The sequence below is a fragment of the Arachis ipaensis genome, chromosome B8 (genome assembly GCF_059453495.1).
Source record: "Arachis ipaensis isolate K30076 ecotype BB chromosome B8, ASM5945349v1, whole genome shotgun sequence".
NCBI classification, from domain to species: domain Eukaryota; kingdom Viridiplantae; phylum Streptophyta; class Magnoliopsida; order Fabales; family Fabaceae; genus Arachis; species Arachis ipaensis.
Window position 1 is genome coordinate 46461642 of NC_142443.1, and position 21865 is coordinate 46483506.

At 38.7% G+C, this 21865-nt stretch overlaps 1 non-coding gene across 1 annotated transcript; it reads left to right on the forward strand.

Moving 5' to 3' along the window:
• Positions 1-6174: 6174 nt before the first annotated feature.
• LOC148547937 (small nucleolar RNA R71) lies at positions 6175-6282 on the forward strand. The gene has a single exon (XR_015897766.1). It is a non-coding gene; the product is annotated as a small nucleolar RNA R71 (small nucleolar RNA).
• The last annotated feature ends 15583 nt before the right edge of the window (positions 6283-21865 follow it).

Below are 21865 nucleotides of genomic sequence, written 5' to 3' on the forward strand. Positions count from 1 at the left end.
TGTCTAAGGACTAAACGTTCCCCAGATTCCAAGATGATCCAAAGATGGTCCAAAAGATGTAAATACAATAGTAAAAAGTTCTATTTATACTAAACTAGTTACTAGGGTTTACAGAAATAAGTTTAAGTGCAGAAATCCACTTTCGGGGCCCACTTTGGTGTGTGCTTGGGCTGAGCTTGAGCTTTACACGTGCAGAGGCTTCTCTTGGGGTTAAACACCAAGTTGTAACATGTTTTTGGCGTTTAACTTTGGTTTGTGATGTGTTTCTGGCGTTTTACTCCAGAATGCAGCATGGAACTGGCGTTGAACGCCAGTTTGCGTCATCTAAGCTCAAATAAAGTATGAATTATTATATATTGCTGGAAAGCCCTGGATATCTAGTTTCCAACGCAATTGAGAGAGCGTCATTTGGAGTTTTGTAGCTCCAGAAAATCCATTTCGAGTTTAGGGAGGTCAGAATCCAACAGCATCTGCAGTCCTTCTTCAGCCTCTGAATAAGATTTTTGCTCAGGTCCCTCAATTTCAGCCAGAAATTACCTGAAATCACAGAAAAACACACAAACTCATAATAAAATCCAGAAATGTGATTTTTAATTAAAAACTAATAAAAATATAATAAAAACTAGCTAAATCATACTTAAAACAATGCCAAAAAGCGTATAAATTATCCGCTCATCACACAAAAACTTGGTGTGAGAAATTGTGATCATCAACAATGGCACCAATAGGCTTGGTGCTCTCAATCGTGAATTGCACTTTGTCACAACTTTGCACAACTAACCAGCAAGTGGACTGGGTCGTCCAAGTAATAAACCTTACGTGAGTAAGGGTCGATCCCATGGAGATTGTCGGCTTGAAGCGAGCTATAGTCACCTTGTAAATCTCAGTCAGGCGGATTCAAATGGTTATGGTGAATTGATAATTAAAATATAAATAAAATATAGGATAGAGGTACTTATATAATTCATTGGTGAGAATTTCAGATAAGCGTATGGAGATGCTTAGTTCCCTCTGATTCTCTGCTTTCCTATTGTCTTCATCCAATCCTTCATACTCCTTTCCATGGCAAGCTTATTCAGGGAATCACCATCCTCAGTGGCTACATCCCGTCCTCTCAGTGAAAATGGTTCAAAATGCGCTGTCACCGCACGGCTATTCATCTGTCGGTTCTTGATCATACTGGAATAGGATTCAGTCATCCTTTTGCATCTGTCACTACGCCCAGCACTCGCGAGTTTGAAGCTCGTCACAGCCATCCCTTCCCCGATCCTACTCGGAATACCACAGACAAGGTTTAGACTTTTTGGATCTCAAGAATGGCCGCCAATAATTCTAGCCTATACCACGAAGACTCTGATCTCATGGAATGGAAGGCTCGGTTGTCAGGCGAGGCAACCATGCATCATGAACCAGAAGGCTATGAGATATGCACTTAAGCGATTGCAAGTAGAACAGAGGTGGTTGTCAGGCACGCGTTCATGGATGGGAACGATGATGAGTGTCACGGATCATCACTTTCCTCAGGTTGAAGAACAAGTATATATCTTAGATAAGAAATAGGCTTGAGTTGAATAGAAAAACAATAGTACTTCGCATTAATTCATGAGGGACAGCAGAGCTCCACACCTTAATCTATGGTGTGTAGAAACTCTATCGTTGAAAATACATAAGAACAAGGTCCAGGCATGGCCGAGAGGCCAGCCTCCAAAACGTGATCAAAGGATAATCCAAAGATGGTCCAAAAGATGTAAATACAATAGTAAAAAGTTCTATTTATACTAAACTAGTTACTAGGGTTTACAGAAATAAGTTTAAGTGCAGAAATCCATTTCTGGGGCCTACTTTGGTGTGTGCTTGGGCTGAGCTTGAGATTTACACGTGCCGAGGCTTTCTTGGGGTTAAACGCCAAGTGGTAACGTGTTTTTGGCGTTTAACTCTAGTTTGTGACGTGTTTCTGGCGTTTTACTCAAGAATGCAACATGGAACAGGCGTTGAATGCCACTTTGTGTCGTCTAAGCTCGAATAAAGTATGAATTATTATATATTGCCGGAAAGCACTGGATGTCTACTTTCTAACGCATTTGAGAGCGCACCATTTGGAGTTCTGTAGCTCCAGAAAATCTATTTCGAGTGCAGGGAGGTCAGAATCCAACAGCATCTGCAGTCCTTCTTCAGCCTCTGAATCAGATTTTTGCTCAGGTCACTCAATTTCAGCCAGAAATTACCTGAAATCACCGAAAAACACACAAACTCATAGTAAAATCTAGAAATGTGATTTTTAATTAAAAACTAATAAAAATATAATAAAAACTAGCTAAATCATACTAAAAACATACTAAAAACAATGCCAAAAAGCGTATAAATTATCCGCTCATCACAACACCAAACTTAAATTGTTGCTTGTCCCCAAGCAACTGAAAATCAAATAGGATAAAAAGAAGAGAATATACTATAAATTCTAAACTATCAATTAAACTTAGCTCCAATCAGATGAGCGGAACTAGTAGCTTTTTGCCTCTGAATAGTTTTGGCATCTCACTTCCTCCTTTGCAGTTCAGAATGATTGGCATCTATAGGAACTTAGAATTTAGATAGTGTTATTGATTCTCCTAGTTCGGTATGTTGATTCTTGAACACAGCTACTTTATGAGTCTTGGCCGTGGCCCTTAGCACTCTGTTTTCCAGTATTACCACCGGAGACATACATGCGACAGACACATAATTGGGTGAACCTTTTCAGATTGTGACTCAGCTTTGCTAAAGTCCCCAAATAGAGGTGTCCAGGGTTCTTAAGCACACTCTGTTTTTGCTTTGGACCTCGACTTTAAGCGCTCAGTCTCAAGTTTTCACTTGACACCTTCACGCCACAAGCACATGGTTAGGGACAGCTTGGTCTAACCGTTTAGGCCAGGATTTTATTCCTTTAGGCCCTCCTATCCACAGATGCTCAAAGCCTTGGATCCTTTTTATTACCCTTGCCTTTTGATTTTAAGGGTTATTGGCTTTTTCTGCTTACTTTTTCTTTTTCTTTCTCTCTCTTTTTTTTCCGCCATTTTTCTTTTCTTTTTTTTTCTGCAAGCTTTTGTATTCACTACTTTTTCTTGCTTCAAGAATCATTTTTATGATTTTTCAGGTTATCAATAACATTTCTCCTTTTCATCATTCTTTCAAGAGCCAACATATTTAACATTCATAAACAACAAATTCAAAAGACATATGCAATGTTCAAGCATTCATTCAGAAAACAAAAAGTATTGTCACCATATCAAAATAATTAAACTAATTTCAAGGATAAATTCGAAATTCATGTAATTCTTGTTCTTTTGTAATTAAAGCATTTTTCATTTAAGAGAGGAGATGGATTCATAAGACATTCATAGCTTTAAGACATAGACACTTAAATACTAATGATCATATAGTAAAGACACAAACATAAACAAAACATAAAGCTCAAAAACCGAAAAACAGGAAAAATAAGAACAAGGAGATTAAGGAAGGAGTCCACCTTAATAAGGGTGGCGTCTTCCTCTTCTTGAAGAACCAATGGTGCTCTTGAGCTCCTCTATGTCTCTTCCTTGTCTTTGTTGCTCCTCCCTCATAGCTCTTTGATATTCTCTAATCTCATGGAGGATGATGGAATGCTCTTGGTGCTCCATCCTTAGTTGTCCTATGTTGGAACTTAACTCTCCTAGGGAAGTGTTGATTTGCTCCCAATAGCTTTGTGGAAGGAAGTGCATCCCTTGAGGCATTAGTGGTTATGGAAAAACAAAAAGCAATGCTTTTACCACACCAAACTTAAAAGGTTTGCTCGTCCTCAAGCAAAAGAAAAAAGAAAGGATGAGAAGAAGAAGAGATGGAGAAGATGGAGGTGTGTGAATGGTTTGAATTTGAGTGGGTGGGTGTAGGTGCGTTGGAGGAGTAATGGAGGTTTATTTTGGGGAAGAGGTTTATGAAAAAGTGTGAAGGGGAGAGAAGAAGAGGTGGGGATCCTGTAGGGTCCACAGATCCTGAGGTGATCCTGTGGGGTCCACAGATCTTTAGGTGTCAAGGATTTCTCATCCCTGCACCTTTTAGGCATGTAAAACACCCTATGTATGCAATCCTGGCGTTTAATGCCAGACTGCTGCCTGTTTCTGGCATTAAATGCCAGCTCTATGCTTGTTTCTGGCGTTAAACGCCACTTTGCTGCTTGTTTCTGGCGTTTAACGCCAGCTTTCCTCAGGGTGCAATCCTGGCATTTAAACGCCAGACTGCTACTTGTTTCTGGCGTTTAACGCCAGCTTCATGCTCTGTTCTGGCGTTAAACGCCAGCCAGATGCTCCTTACTGGCATTTAAACGCCAGTAAGGTCTTCCTCCAGGGTGTGTTGTTTCTTCTGCTATTTTTGATTCTGTTTTTAATTTTTTTGCAATTATTTTGTGACTCCACATGATCATAAACCTAATAAAACATAAAAGAACAATAGAAATATAGATAAATAAAAATTGGGTTGCCTCCCAACAAGCGCTTCTTTAATGTCAATAGCTTGACAGTGAGCTCTCATGGAGCCTCACAGATGTTCAGAGCATTGTTGGGACCTCCCAACACCAAACTTAGAGTTTGACTGTGGGGGCTTTGGTTGACTCTGCAGTGAGAGAAGCTTTTCATGCTTCCTCTCCATGGTTACAGAAGGAGATCCTTGAGTTTTAAACACAAGGTTGTCCTCATTCAGTTGAAGGATCAACTCTCCTCTGTCCACATCAATCACAGCTTTTGCTGTGGCTAGGAAGGGTCTTCCAAGGATGATGGATTCATCCTCATCCTTCCCAGTGTCTAGGATTATGAAATCAGCAGGGATGTAAAGGCCTTCAACTTTTACTAGCACGTCCTCTACTTGTCCATATGCCTATTTTCTTGAGTTGTCTGCCATCTCTAATGAGCATTTGGCAGCCTGTACCTCAAAGATCCCTAGTTTCTCCATTACAGAGAGTGGTATTAAGTTTATTCCTGACCCCAGGTCACACGGAGCTTTCTTAAAGGTCATGGTGCCTATGTTACAGGGTATTAGGAATTTACCAGGATCCTGTTTCTTTTGAGGTAGAGTTTGCTGAACCAAGGCATTTAGTTCCATGATGAGCAATGGAGGTTCATCATCCCAAGTCTCATTACCAAATAACTTGGCATTCAACTTCATGATTGCTCCTAAATATTGAGCAACTTGCTCTTCAGCAATGTCTTCATCTTCTTCTGAAGATGAATAGTCATCAGAGCTCATGAATGGTAAAAGGAGGTTCAATGGAATCTCTATGGTCTCTAGATGAGCCTCAGATTCTTTTGGTTCCTCAAAGGGAAACTCCTTATTGGTCACTGAACGTCCTAGGAGGTCTTCCTCACTAGGATTCACGTCCTCCTCCTCCTCTCTGGGTTCGGCCATACCAAGCAAGGTTATGGCCTTGCACTCTCCTTTTGGATTCTCTTCTGTATTGCTTGGGAGAGTACTAGGAGAAGTTTCAATGACTCTTTTACTCAGCTGGCTCACTTGTGCCTCCAAATTTCTAATGGAGGATCTTGTTTCATTCATGAAACTTAAAGTAGCTTTAGATAGATCAGAGACTATATTTGCTAAGCTAGAGGGACTCTGCTCAGAATTCTCTGTCTGTTGCTGAGTGGATGATGGAAAAGGCTTGCAATTTCTAAACCTGTTTCTTCCACCATTATTAAAGCCTTGTTGAGGCTTTTGTTGATCCTTCCATGAGAAATTTGGATGATTTCTCCATGAGGGATTATAGGTGTTTCCATAGGGTTCACCCATGTAATTCACCTCTGCTATTGCAGGGTTCTCAGGATTATAAGCTTCTTCTTCAGAAGATGCCTCTTTAGTACTGTCGGATGCAGCTTGCAATCCATTCAGACTCTGAGAAATTATATTGACTTGCTGAGTCAATATTTTGTTCTGAGCCAATATGGCATTCAGAGCATCAATTTCAAGAACTCCCTTCCTCTGAGGTGTCCCATTACTCATAGGATTTCTTTCAGAAGTGTACTTGAACTGGTTATTTGCAACCATGTCAATGAGTTCCTGAGCTTCTGCAGGCATTTTCTTTAGGTGAATGGATCCACCTGCAGAATGGTCCAATGACATCTTAGATAATTCAGATAGACCATCATAGAATATATCCAAGATGGTCCATTCTGAAAGCATGTCAGAAGGACACTTTTTGGTCAGTTGCTTGTACCTCTCCCAAGCTTCATAGAGGGATTCACCTTCTTTTTGTCTGAAGGTTTGAACATCCACTCTAAGCTTGCTAAGCTTTGAGGAGGAAAGAACTTGGCTAAGAAAGCCGTGACCAGCTTATCCCAAGAGTTCAGGCTATCTTTAGGTTGAGAGTCCAACCATATTCTAGCTCTGTCTCTTACAGCAAACGGGAAAAGCATAAGCCTGTAGACCTCGGGATCAACCCCATTGGCCTTAACAATATCACAGATCTGCAAGAATTCAGTTAAGAACTGAAAAGGATCTTCTGATGGAAGTCCATGAAACTTGCAGTTCTGTTGCATCAGAGAAACTAATTGAGGTTTAAGCTCAAAATTGTTTGCTCCAATGGCAAGGATTGAGATGCTTCTTCCATGTAAGTTGGAATTTGGTGCAGTAAAGTCACCAAGCATCTTCCTTGCATTGTTGTTGGGTTCGGCCATTACTTCTTTTTCAAGATTCTCTGTAAGGTTTTATCTGGATTGTTGTATTTTAGCTTTTCTTAGTTTCTTCTTCAGAGTCTTTTCAGGTTCAGAATCTGCTTCAACAAGAATGTTCTTGTCCTTGCTCCTGCTCATATGAAAAAGAAGGAAACAAAAAATAATAGGGATCCTCTTTGCCACAGTAGAGAGGTTCCTTTATGTGAGTAGAAGAGAAGAAAAAGAATTCGAACACAGAAAGAGGGAGAGGATTCAAATTTTTAAGAAGAAGAGTAGTGTTAGTAGATAAAAAAAAAAATTAGAAAGAGATGAGGGGGAGAGAATTTCAAAAATTAAATAAAAATATTTTTGTTTTTAATTTAAAATTAAAGTTAAAATTCAAAAATTAAAAAAAAAGAAAAATTAAATTAAATTAAATTAAAATTTAAAACAATTAGTTAATTAAAAAGGAATTTTGAAAAAGAAGTTAGTGATTTTCGAAAATTAGAGAGAGAATTAATTAGGCAGTTTTGAAGAAGATAAGATTAATTGAAAAAGATTTGAAAATCAATTTTGAAAAGATAAGAAGTTAGAAAAGATTTTGAAATTAATTTTGAAAAAGATTTGAAAAAGAAATGTTAAAAAGATTTGATTTTGAAAATTATAGTTGATTACTTGACTAACAAGAAACAAAAAGATATGATTTTAAAATTTAAAGATTGAACCTTTCTTAATAGGCAAGTAACAAACTTTAAAATTTTTGAATCAATCACATTAATTATTGGCATTAATTTCGAAAATATGAAATAGAAATAAGAAAAAGATTTTGAAAATAAATTTTAAAAATTTCGAATTTATGAAGGAAAAAATGAAAAAGATTTGATTTTTGAAAAAGATTTGAAAAAGATAGAATTTTTTAAATTGAAAATTTGATTCGACTCATAAGAAACAACTAGATTTTAAAAATTTTTGACTAAGTCAATCCAAATTTTCGAAAATTTATGAGAAAAATAAGGGAAAGATATTTTTTTGATTTTTGAATTTTTAATGATGAGAGAGAAAAACACAAAAATGACACAAGACATAAGAATTATGAATCAAAACAACTAATGCATGTAAGAACAATTTGAATGCCAAGATGAACACCAAGAACACTTTGAATGTCAAGATGAACATCAAGAACTTATTTTTGAAAATTTTTAAGAAAAGACACACATGCAAGACACCAAAGTTAGAAATTTTCAATGCTTAGACACTAATAATTCTAAAATGCATATGAAAAACAAGAAAAGACACAAAACAAGAAAAATTAAAGATCAAACATATAAAATCATCAAGAACAACTTGAAGATCATGAAGAACACATGCATGAATTTTTCGAAAATTTTGAGAAAATTAAAATGATACAATTGACACCAAACATAAAAATTGACACTAACTCAAACAAGAAACATAAAATTTTTTGGTTTTTATGATTTTATTAAATTTTTTTGGTATTTTTCGAAAATTATATTGGGAAGAACGAAAAAAATAAATTTTTTTTTGTATTTTTCGAAAATAAGAAATAAAAACCTTAAAAATAAAATAAAATTACCTAATCTGAGCAACAAGATGAACCGTCAGTTGTCTAAACTCGAACAATCCCCGGTAATGGCGCCAAAAACTTGGTGCACGAAATTGTGATCATCAACAATGGCACCAATAGGCTTGGTGCTCTCAATCGTGAATCACACTTTGTCACAACTTCGCACAACTAACCAGTAAGTGCACTGGGTCGTCCAAGTAATAAATCTTACGTGAGTAAGGGTCGATCCCACAGAGATTGTCGGCTTGAAGCAAGCTATGGTCACCTTGTAAATCTCAGTCAGGCGGATTCAAATGGTTATGGTGAATTGATAATTAAAATATAAATAAAATATAGGATAGAGGTACTTATATAATTCATTGGTGAGAATTTCAGATAAGCCTATGCAGATGCTTCATTCCCTTTGATTCTCTGCTTTCCTATTGTCTTCATCCAATCCTTCATACTCCTTTCCATGGCAAGCTTATGCAGCGCATCACCGTTGTCAACGGCTACATCCTGTCCTCTCAGTGAAAATGGTCCAAAATACGCTGTCACCGCACGGCTATTCATCTGTCGGTTCTCGATCATACTGGAATAGGATTCAGTCATCCTTTTGCGTCTGTCACTACGCCCAGCACTCGCGAGTTTGAAGCTCGTCACAGCCATCCCTTCCCGGATCCTACTCGGAATACCACAGACAAGGTTTAGACTTTCCGGATCTCAAGAATGGCGGCCAATAATTCTAGCCTATTCCACGAAGACTCTGATCTCATGGAATGGAAGGCTCGGTTGTCAGGCGAGGCAACCATGCGTCATGAACTAGAAGGCTAAGAGATATGCACTTAAGCGATTGCAAGTAGAACGGAGGTGGTTGTCAGTCACGCGTTCATGGGTGGAAATGATGATGAGTGTCACGGATCATCACCTTCCTCAGGTTGAAGAACAAGTGTATATCTTAGATAAGACATAGGCTTGAGTTGAATAGAAAAATAATAGTACTTCGTATTAATTCATGAGGGACAGCAGAGTTCCACACCTTAATCTATGGTGTGTAGCAACTCTACCGTTGAAAATACATAAGTGATAAAGGTCCAGGCATGGCCGAATGGCCAGCCTCCCCAAAGAGGGTTTGATGAGATATTTTGGTGGAGAAACGAATTTCTCCCAAAACACACAAATCTAACCGGCAAGTGTACCGGGTCGCATCAAGTAATAAAAACTCACGGGAGTGAGGTCGATCCCACAGGGATTGAAGGATTGAGCAATTTTAGCTTAGTGGTTAATTTAGTCAAGCGAATCAAGATTTGGTTGAGTGTTTTGTGATGGGCAGAAATTAAATTGCATGGAAGTAAAGAGAACAGGGAATTAAAGTGCTGAATCTTAAAGAGCAAGAAATTAAATAGCAGAAACTTAGAATGCAAGAAATGTAAATAGCGGAATCTTAAAGTGCAAGAAATGTAACGGCTGGAATTGTAAAGGGAATTGGGGATTGGATTTGCAGAATTTAAACAAGAAAAAGTTGAATTGCATTAAACAGAAGAGTAAAAGGGAATTGGGATTGAATCGGATCCGAAACAGCAAAGTAGATAAACATGGAAAGCAGTAAACAGAGAATCGAAATGGGAAATCAGATCTCAGGACCCAGAGACTAGAAAACCAAGTCTAGATCTCAATGCCTTCCTAGATCCAACAAGAACAATTGCAAGGAAATTGTAAATTGCAAAGAAATTAGATGAGAAGCAAGTAATGGAAACAGAAATTCAAATTCAGTAAATAAACAGAGAGATCCAAGGATGAGATTGAAACAGAATTTCTTCAATTCTCCAACCCAAGATCCAAGACAATTCTAATTTAAATTGAAAGCAATAAAACTAAGAGGAAGAGAAGTGAATTCTCCTTCCTCAAGACAAAGAAATTAAAGTTCACTCAATATCAAAAGCTCTCCGAAAACTATTATGAAAATTCCAAAAAGAAAAGCTCTCTGAAGAACTTGAATTCTATCCTATTTATACACTTTCTTCAAATGATCTTCAAGCCTTGAGTTGGGCCTTTGCTCTTGGTGGAATTGGGTTGAAAGAGGCCTTGGTTGATTGCTCTTGAAGTTTGGAGAAGAACCAAAGTGAACCAATTGAACCGGGTTGGAGTTTTGCAAAAGTTGGACCAAAAGTTGGAGCAAAAGTTAGGGGTCTAACTTTTGCTCCAACTTTTCATAGCAGCCCACAAAATTTGTTGATATGAACGTTGGTGCCAACGTTAGGGGTCTAACTTTGACCCTAACGTTGGCCTTGCCTTGTGTGCTTGTGGCGCCAACGTTAGCCACCAAGTTAGGGGGCTAACGTTGGCGCAAACTTTTGCTCCTCCTTGTGATTTTCATGTGCCAACGTTAGCCTCAAAGTTAGGGGGCTAACGTTGGCGCAAACTTTTGGTGCCCAGGGAGGATTTCTTCATGCCAACGTTAGCCTCAAAGTTAGGGGGCTAACGTTGGCGCAAACTTTTGGTGCCCAGGGGTAAATTTCATGTGCCAACGTTAGCCTCAAAGTTAGGGGGCTAACGTTGGCGCAAACTTTTGGTACCCAGGGAATGATTTTCAAGTTCCAACGTTAGCCTCCAAGTTAGGGGGCTAACGTTGGGGCTAACTTTTCAACCAAAAGTTTGTGCAAAAGTTTGATGCTAACTTTAGGTCCAGCTTTTTGCTTCCTGGTTCAATTTCACTTATTCCATTGTCTTCTCTTTACTCCTAGCTATTCCTTCTTACTTTAATCTTTCTCCAAGCTTTCTTCACCTATAATTAATCAACCAAACTCATCAAAGCTATGCTCATAATCATGAGATATTCATTCTATCATAATATGCAACAATTTTAGCATAAAACCTCATGAAATGGCATGAATTTATACATGGTTGATTCAATCAAGGGAAACATGAAAATCTACTCAATTAGCTTGCTTATGGTTCAAGAAAGTGCATAATTCTAATGAAAACAAAAGGAAAAGACTAGTTAAAATAGGCTAGGATGACTTGTCATCAGGGTTCAATCATCAAAACATGATCAAAAGATGGTCCCAAAGACGTAAATACAATAGTAAAAAGTTCTATTTATACTAAACTAGTTACTAGGGTTTACAGAAATAAGTTTAAGTGCAGAAATCCACTTTCGGGGCCCACTTTGGTGTATGCTTGGGCTGAGCTTGAGCTTTACACGTGCAGAGGCTTCTCTTGGGGTTAAACGCCAAGTTGTAACGTGTTTTTGGCATTTAACTCTGGTTTGTGACGTGTTTCTGGCGTTTTACTCCAGAATGCAGCATGAAACTGGCGTTTAACACCAGTTTGCGTCATCTACGCTCGAATAAAGTATGGACTATTATATATTTCTAGAAAGCCCTGGATGTCTACTTTCCAACGCAATTAAGAGCACACCATTTGGAATTCCATAGCTCCAGAAAATCCATTTCGAGTGCAGGGAGGTCAGAATCCAACAGCATCTGCAGTCCTTCTTTAGCCTCTGAATCAGATTTTTGCTCAGGTCCCTCAATTTCAGCCAGAAATTACTTGGAATCATAGAAAAACACACAAACTCATAGTAAAGTCCAGAAATGTAATTTTTAATTAAAAATTAATAAAAATATAATAAAAACTAGCTAAATCATACTAAAAACATACTAAAAACAATGCCAAAAAGCGTATAAATTATCCGCTCATCAGCTAAGAATGAGGCAAATTCTTGTGATTATAGCAAAGCTTTGATGTATTTGTTTGGTTAATAATAGGAGGAAGGAACCATAAGAGGAGCAAGGAAAGGAAAGGAGACAATGCAACTCTCTGCAAGTTTCTGGTGCCAACGTTGGACGGAACGTTAAAAGTCCAACATTACCTCTAACGTCCTTGAAAATGTTCATTTCTAGAGCTGAAAGAATTTCCGGCGACGTGTATGCGTCAATGACGCGTACGCGTGAGAGAAGAAAATTTTTAAATCCACGCGCAAGCGTGAGCCACGCGCACGCATGGAATGGCAAAATTGACCATCCACGCGTACGCGTCACAAAACGAACGTTGGAGGTCCAACGTTGCCTCAAACACTACCTCCAACGTCCGCGATGAAAAGCTCAGAATTTGGAATTAAAAAACTTGAATCGACGCATACGCGTCAGTGACGCGTACGCGTGGATGGAAAAAATGGTAATGCACGCGTAAGCGTGGTGTACGCGCACGCGTGAAGAAGCAAAATCTCAGCCTTCATGCGCACGCATGGTGCACGCGTACGCGTGAATAAGCAAAATCATAGCTTTCACGGACACGTATGGTGTACGCGTACGCGTGGGTAGCAGAACGTTGGCCTTCCAACATTGAGTCAAATGCCAATGACAGCAGAATTATCTGGTTTTTAAGGATAGCATTTGAGTCAACGTTGGCCATTAAATGTTGACTCCAACGTGAAGCATCAGAACTTGTAATTGAAATAGATATCTTCTCAACAGCAAGGAAACTAATTGGAGCCATTTTTAACCTAATTCCATCAAGGCCAAAAGCCCAATTCAGAGATTGAAGATCAATTGAAGAAAGTGTATAAATAGCTTAGAATTTAATTAGAAAGGACTTTGACTTCATTTTTTACTTTCGGTTCATTTTAGTTTTCTGCAATTCTTTAATTTTCAGCAATGTATCTTTCAATTCCAATTTCCATTTTGAGAGCTGTGAACAACTAAATCCCTTTCATTGGGTTAGGGAGCTCTGTGTAATTCAATGGATCAATATTAGTTTTCATTCATCTTCTTCTTTCTTTTCTCTTGATTTTGCTAGAAAGCTTTCGTTCTTCATTCAATTGGATAGTTATCTTGGAAAAGAAGCTATTCATAATTGGATCTCCTCGGAACCTTGGAAAAGGAATGAGGAGATCATGCTAGAAATGCTTTCTCATATTGGATTAGATTTGGGTTTGGACGGATATAGTGACATGTAATCCTACCAATACTTTGATCTATGAATTTGTGTGGTATAATCAGTGACCAAACTTTATCTCTTCCCATGAGCACTTAAATCAACGAATTGGGCAATTGTTCATGCTTAGAGAGAATAGATTGCCAAGGAATTGGTATCTAATCACTTAAGATTGCCAAGGAGATTAATGAATGCATTGATTGAGGAAGAGATGAAAATGAACTTGATCTGGAGAATTATCACATCTCCTGACGCCAATGAGCTTCCCCATCTCTGATCTACCCATTCTGTTACTTTCTGCTCGTTGATTTCATGCTAAACCCCTATTCCCATTTAATTTCTTGCAATTTAAGATTCTGTCATTTAATTTCTCGCAATTTAATTTCTGTTAGTTAATTTCTTGCAATTTAAGTTTCCCGCCAATTTTACTTTATGCAATTCTCAACCAAATCTGATTTCGCTCAACTAGCACAATTCTCCAATTAACATTGATCAACCAACCAATTCCTATGGGATTCGACCTCACTCTATAGTGAGTTTTTACTTGACGACAATCCGGTGCACTTACTGGAAGGAAATTGTTAAGAGACAGTTTTCGAGCGAATCATCTTGTTCCCTAGATCAGGTATTATCTTTAATTTTATTAGAGTCTTTTATTTTATTTTATTTTTCTTTTTTCGAAGAAAAAATCAAAAAGCTTTCAAAAATATTTTCTTTTCTTTATTAATCTTGATCTTTTTATTTGAGTCTTTTGATTTTGTTCTTGTTCTTGCTTAAAGTTCGAATTTTTTTTTGTTTTCAAAACCTTTTCTGTTTTTGGCTATGTATTTTCTTTTGATTTTTCTTACTTTGAGTTTTACCTATTTCTTATTTTCTTTTTCAAAATTTCTTCAAAAATCTTTTCTTCCCTTTATTAATCTTTATCATTTGTTTGAGTCTTTAGCTCTTGTTCTTGGTAAAAGTTTCAAATTTCTTGGTGTCATTTTCAAAAATATTTTCAAAATTAGTGTCTTTTGTTTGATTCTTGTGTCAATCTTTAAGTTTGGTATCTTCTTGTGTATTTTCTTTAATTTTTCGAAAATTTTGTCTTTATTTTTCAAAGATTTTAAGTTTGATGTCTTTTGCATGTTCTTGTGTTCTTTGAATTCTTTGAGTTTTGTTCTTAGTGTTCTTCTAGATCTTCAAAGTGTTCTTGCTTTTCTTTTTTTTTTTTTTTTAAATTTTTATGTTTGGTGTCTGATAAACCCATATTTTATGATATATTTTGTGCCGAAATTGAGTGATTTATTCAATCCTTCACTCACTTATTCATATTAATTGTATGGTTTTACTTTTCCTTCCTTATTATGTGATGTATGTGAAAAATATGTTTCGTATGCTTTAAAATTAATTATTTTAATTATCCCTTTTATTACCATTCGATGCCGTGATTCGTGTGTTAAGTAGTTTCAGAACTTCTAAGGCAGGAATGACTTAAAGGATGAAAAGGAAACATACAAAAATGGAAGGAAAGCATAAAACGGAGTTTTTGAAGAAACTGGCAGCGACACGATCGCATGGACGACGCGGCCGCGTGCCAATGCGGAAAGAGCGCGACGCGAACGCGTGATTGACGCTATCGCGCGCCTTGAGCGAATTGCATATGACGCGGATGCATGACTGACGAGATCGCGTGACACGGAAAACTCCAGATGACGCGACCGCGTGACCCACACGGATGCGTGACAGAGGCCACGCACCAGAAATTACAGAAAACGCTTCCAGCGATTTCTGAAGCCTTTTTGGCCCAGATCCAAGTACAGAAAGCACAGAATTGAGGTTATAAAGTGTGGGAATGCATCCATTTAAAGGGAGCTTGCCAATTTAGTTACTTTCCATGAATTAGATTTAGTTTTGAGGGAGGTTCTCTCTTCTCTCTTTAGGATTAGGATTTAGATTTAGGATTTTATTCGCTTTCAGGATTATCTTTTTACCAGGTTCAACATTCCTTTTAATTACTTGCTTTCTCAATTTAATTTATGAATTCTCCTATGTTACAGATTATTTTTAGAATTAATGTTATTTGAGGTATTTCAGTTTATTATTGCTTGCTTTTATTTATATTACTGTTGCTTCCGATTTGAAAACATTTTTATTCCAGTAGATTTACTTTTTCCCTTTTGGTCTTGGTTAAAAAATCAGTAACTCAGGAGTTATCAAACTCAATATAATTGATAATTGATATCTTTGCTAATTGAATCGAACTTCAATAATCCCAACCTTTTCTTAGGAAATAAATAGGATTCGAAGATCAAACTAATTAGTCGCTTGACTTTCCTTTGCTTTAGTAAAGGTTAACTAAGTGGAATTAAGATTCAACTTTCATTATTGTTGATAAGGATAACTAGGCTAGGACTTCTAATCTCTCATACCTTGCCAAAAGTTTGCTTTACAGTTATTTATTTATTCTACTTGCCATTTAAATTACTTGTTCCTCATCTTTCTCAACCCCCAATTTACAATCTTCATAACCAATAATAAGAACATACTTCCCTGCAGTTCCTTGAGAAGACGACCCGAGGTTTAAATACTTCAGTTAACAATTTTTAAAGGGGTTTGTTACTTGTGACAACCAAAACATTTGTACGAAGGGATTTCTGTTGGTTTAGAATCTATACCTACAACGCGACTATTTTTATAAAATTCTTTACTAGCAAAAATCCTAACGTCAAAATGGCGTCGTTGCCGGGGAACTGCAATCGTGTGCCTTATTATTGGTTATTGTAAATATTTTTCCTTTTACTTGTTTATTTATTTTTATTTTTCCCCTTTTAATTTTTATTTGCTACTATGAATTCTCACCCCTCTTGCTTTGAGTTTAGTTCTAATTTTGTTGAAAGGAATGGAAGTTATAACAGGAATATGCATCAAGGTCTACGCAATCAAAGATGGATGGAGCCAAGAGGATCTGATCAACCCTTTAGGCAACAACACCCTCCAAGTTATCATGGACAAAGACCGTTCTACAATACATACCAAGCTGATAGATATGGTGGACCCCCTTGTAGGCACCAACAAGCCCCACCCTATGCTCATAGACCATCCTCTCAACATGGCTTCAAATCACCACACTCACAAGCTCCTTTTTACCATTCACCATCGTATGATCCTGATTTACCCCAGTTCTAATCCACTCACTCCCAAGCACCACCACTTCCCTATGTATCATGTCCAAATCCATCACCCCGAGAATCAGAGGTTCGCCTAAAGGAAACAGTAAATAAACTTCAAACAACCATTCGTCAACTGGAGCAAGCAGTAAGTCAATTAGCTTCTAGACGTTCGAACATTCAAGGACCAACCACAACCCCATGTGGACAATCTAATGAAGAGCGTAGCATGAAGGAGATACTAGAAAACTCCAGTGGACAAGACAGAGCATGACTTCGTACTAGAACAAGCAGAGGAAGCTGTCATTATGCAAGAAGAAGAGTTGGTTGAAGATTTAGGAGACGCTGAACCTCCATGGGAATCCAGAACTGAGGAGAACTCCGTCAAAGACGTTACAGTTGATGCTAAGGAGGATAGTGCACAATCCCCAAGGCAAGTCGTTTATGAAGAATCAGACGGAATAACCCAAGACACAAATTCCCTTGATGATGATAGTCACAAGTCAAGTTCTCTTAGTAATGAACGTGCATCCGCAAGTGAATTCTCTGAGATCGAAGAATCTTCCCCAAGTGAACACGAAGATGATGCGGAGGTAGATTTCTCTCAACCTCCAGTCTATGACTTAAGTGATGAGGAAGACATAGAAGACTTTGATCAGGACACAAATGCATTTGAAGAATCTTGCAAAGAAGTGGAGGAATTCACAAAAGATTACTAGGGAGCAGAACTTACGGAACCACCAGAAACACCTATCCCGAGGCCATTACCACCTAATACAAGCTTCAAGTGGGTACAATCCTTAACCTTTAACTTTACTTTTTCACTTGAATATGGTTTGCTTGAAACAGATGGCCAGCTTAGAGCTCTCTGCAGCTTTAAGAGTAAGAGGGAGATGGCTCGTGCTAAGAGCTGGTGCACAAGGTTCAATGAGGTTCCACACTTCAACTCGAAGTGCACGGATTGGTATCATGTTCACTCGAATGGATCTCGGAAAATGTTTGGTTATCCTGGTGAGAATCTAATTTCTAAACCGCTCGGATGAAAAAATATAGATCAAGATGAAGGCAGATTTAAAAGCAAAGTTTGGGATCCTAGAATCTATTCTGATATTCGCCACCCCGGGAGCATGAAAATTTGTCTGAAGCTGCTCAGAAGCTTTACATGCCTAGTTTGGGACCCCGGAGGCTATTGGCATTCCAAACATTGGTGGAGATTTCTGGATGAATTTAAACACAAGCCACCATAACAGGAAGCTCATCCAATGTCCAACTTAAGGACTATAACTAAAAGTGCTAGGTGGGAGACAACCCACCGTGGTATGGTCGTTTTTTTTCAGTTTTATTTCGTTTTGTTTATTTTATATTGTTTTATTTTGAACCTGGATGCTATTCATAACATTTGCATTTAGCACTGCATACTGCATAATTACATACCTGCATATAAAAAAAAAGGGCGTACGACGCGACCGCATCACCCACGCGATCACGTTAGTTATGATAAAACATCTTCCACGCGTCCGCGTCATCCACGCGGTCGCGTGACCTGGAAATTGGCGTAATGATCCAACGCCCAGAAAGTTGGGCTGGAATCGTGCGGCCATTGTGCGTTTCGCACAAAATGACCCACGCAGTCGCGTCCCTGACGTGATCGCGTCACATGCACAATCACCAATCCCACACGACAGCGTGAGCGACACGATCGCATCGCATGGATAGCACAACACCCCAAAAGGAGACAGAGAGTTGCGCTGAAATGGTGCTGGAAGTATGCGTTTAGCACAATTTCCAGCGACGCGGTCGCATGCCTCACGCGACCGCGTCATATATCCTTCACCAAATCCATGCGATCGCACCACCCACGCGATCGCGTCAACCCCCATTACCCCCAAGCCACGCAACCGCGTGCCCCACGCGATCGCGTGGATTCAAATTCATTAACCCCCCCAGTGACGCGAAACCCTACCCATCGCGCCCCTCCAAACCCTTTCTTCTCCCTCTTCCCTGCAATCACTCCTCTCTCTCTGCCCTTCGCCACCGACCACCGACCACCAACCACCGCCGCACCGCCAACCAAACCCCAGCCCCACTGTAATCCCACCACCCTTCCCCATTCTCCCTTTCTTCCTCTTCTCTTCTCTTCTCCCCTCCACCACCACTGCCCCTCCGCAACCACCACCAGCAACCGCGCCGCCATCACTTCAACCGCTGCGCCCCCACCACCACCCACAACCCCCGCCCCTTCCCCTTCTTCCCCATTACCCTTCCCGAAGCCCCTGCCTCCGAACAGTACCCATCACCGCCGCGCCAACCATCCGCCGCGCCTCCGCCAACAACCACCACCCTCAACCCTTCCCGTCCTAACCCATCACCCTCCTACCCCCATTACCCTCAACCGCCGCGTCAACCGCCGCCGCCACCATCCCGAACCACCTCTCTGCCCCACTATCATCCCTACATTTTCCAGGTTCCGCTGAACGCCATTTTTCTTTCATTCATCGTTAATTTCCTATTTTTCTGTTTATGTTCATATTTAGGTTAGTTAGATATGCATGATGTAGTGGATCCTAGGTTGTTAGGTAGATTAGGATGTGGTTAGTAGATTTAGGCCTGACTAATTGCGCTGTTCATGCTACTTGTTTTATAATTTTCGTAATTCTGCTATTGCTGTGATGTTAGTATTGTTCATATGTTTGTTTTACTGTTTCACGCTACTTTTTACACTGCTTTTCCATGATTCATATTCCCTTTATGTATTGCAGCTGTATTTTAATTCATATGAACTGATTCTGATTGCTGTTTAAATTCTGGGAACATCCAATTTTAGCCGGAATGCTACCCAAATTTTTGTAAAATGTTTTGATTTTCATTCATGTTTTGGTTTTGGCAATTTCAATTTTGCTTTACTCAGCTCTTACCAAACAATTCATGAATGACAGGGCAAGCTTTCTTATTCTTTTTAATTTCCCGGTTTACAAATTGCATCTTGGAATATTCAATTCCACTTTTTGCTATTTTCATTTGACTCATCCTTAAGTTCCTTGATTGAATTTGAGTTATCTGTTGCTTTAATTTGTGATTCTTGTTATTTAGAAAATGCTCATCATGCCACTTACTCTAACCCACTTTTTACTAATTCACTAATTTTAACCTTCCTAACCTCTTTTTCATTCCTAACCCACTTAACTTTCAAAACATCTTTTCTGGTTTTTCACTATTCTCTCTAACATTCTAACAAAGGCATGACGGACGTTTTTCCTACTTAACATGAATCTTTTTATATTTTGGATTGTGAATTTTTATTCTCGGACTTTTAATTCCTATTCAATCCTTAATGCACATTTACTTAACTCATTTTCATTACTTTACTACTCCTCTGCCACTATGTGCTTATTTTGTTATTTGCCTACTTGTTTTCCAGCTTTTATTATATCCTTGATTTCTGTTTTTCGGGATGTCTGACACTCAAAGGAAAGGAAAAGGAAAGGCAACAACTGGCAAACGAAAAAAGAGGAGAATCCTCTATGTCTGTCCTGGACATCCAGCAAGATGACTCCGCGCGGGAGAAATACTTTACCGTGCAGGAGAAGGCTGACCAGCTACTCCCTGCTACTGATCCCATAAAATTTGCAAACCGATACTGCGAGTTGAAGTATCCGGCATTTGCAACCTTGATGGAGCACAGAAATTGGCAAATTAAAAATTGTTAAATTAATTACGTTGCAAGTATAGTTCTTAACTCACTGAAAATCTGCCTATCAATTTAGAAATATGTCACAGAGAATTGAAATTAAAAATACTGGGAGTATGAGTCCCAGGTCGTCTCCCAACGAGTTGCAGGAAAGTGTGCTATTTTCTTAATCAGATGTTTTCAAAAAAGTTGAGTTAAGTAGATGGAAAATTAAATTGATCAAATTGAATAAAGTGAATAAAAGCCTTGACTGAGAGTTGATTAGTTGGAATCTCTATTATTGTTGGAATGCTTTCAAGGTTAATTGATAATTAATGGTTGTTCTGTTTAGTTATCCTTTACTAGGTAAAGGAAAGTCAAACAAGTTGGAATGCTACGTCTGTTCACGAGTTGCAACCCACTTAGTTCAAAGGGATTGGTGTTAGTGACTAGAGAGCAATCCAACAGTTAACCCAATTACAAATTTTTCTTTCAATCCTTCCAACTCAAGAATTCCTTTCAATCAACTCCCCATCAAGTGGGGGAACTACTCGCTCATTGTAAATAATAAATCTATAACATATGAAAGGGAATTAAAAGAAGACATGATTAATGGAAATTAAAATGATTAATTAAAAATAAAAATAATCCTTATATTAAATAATTCTAAAAGTATTCCAATGGTAAAATTAAACAAAGCAAAGAACATGGAAGAATAAAACCAAGTAAAGAAAACGAACTAGAATGATGAAGTCTTGATGAGGTAATAACTCTTCTCAATGTTCCAATGCCAAAAGTAAGAGAAAATTAAATCCTAAGAACTATGAATGTCTAGAGAGAAAACCTAGAGGAGGAGTAAAACTAGATCTAAAACTAAAAACTCTGTAGAATGAATGTTGTCTTTGGTTTCTGCATTTTCTCCGGCTCTAGTCCGCTGTTCTGGGCCGAAAACTGGGTCGAAATAGGGTCCAAAATTGCCCCCAGCGAATTCTACAGATTATGCAGATTGCACATGTCACGCGATCGCGTCATCCATGCGAACGCGTCATTCGCGCTTTTCCCTGCCATGCATTCGCGTCGTCCACGCTTCCGCGTCGCTCGAGCTTTTCCAATCCGCGCGGTCGCGTGAGTCATGCGGCCACGTCACTGCGATTTGCCCTCTTTCGCGCGGTCGCATGAGCCATGCGACCGCGTCACTTCTCGCTGGTTATCTCCTCAAATTCTTGTGTTCCTTCCATTTTTGCTAGCTTCCTTTCCAATCTCCAACTCATTCATGCCCTGTAAAGCCTGAAACACTTAACACACAGATCACGGCATCGAATGGAATAAAGGAGAATTAAAATACATAATTAAAGTCTCTTAGGAAGCAGTTTTCAAACATGTAATAAATTTAGGAAGGAAATATAAATGCATGCTAATTTAATGAATAAGTGGGTAAGGATCATGATAAAACCACACAATTAAACACAATATAAACCATAAAATAGTGGGTAAGGAACATTACCTCCACGCTGACCCAGCGCTGCTCCTACTGCATGGTTGGAAGCATCGCACATGATTTCAAACGGTTGGCTCTAGTCTGGTCCTCTCACAATTGGAGCTTGAGTCAGGGCGGTCTTCAACTTATCAAACGCTTGTTTGCAATCCTCACTGAACTCGAACTCAATATCCTTCTGCAGTAATCTGGATAAGGGAAGTGCTACCTTACTAAAGTCCTTAATAAATCTCCTGTAAAAACCTGCATGGCCAAGGAACGAACGGACTTCCCTCATAGAAGAGGGGTAAGGTAAACTAGAAATAACAATCACCTTTGCTGGGTCTACAGAAATGCCATTATTAGATACCACATGTCCTAATACAATCTCTTGTTTTACCATAAAGTGACATTTTTTAAAAT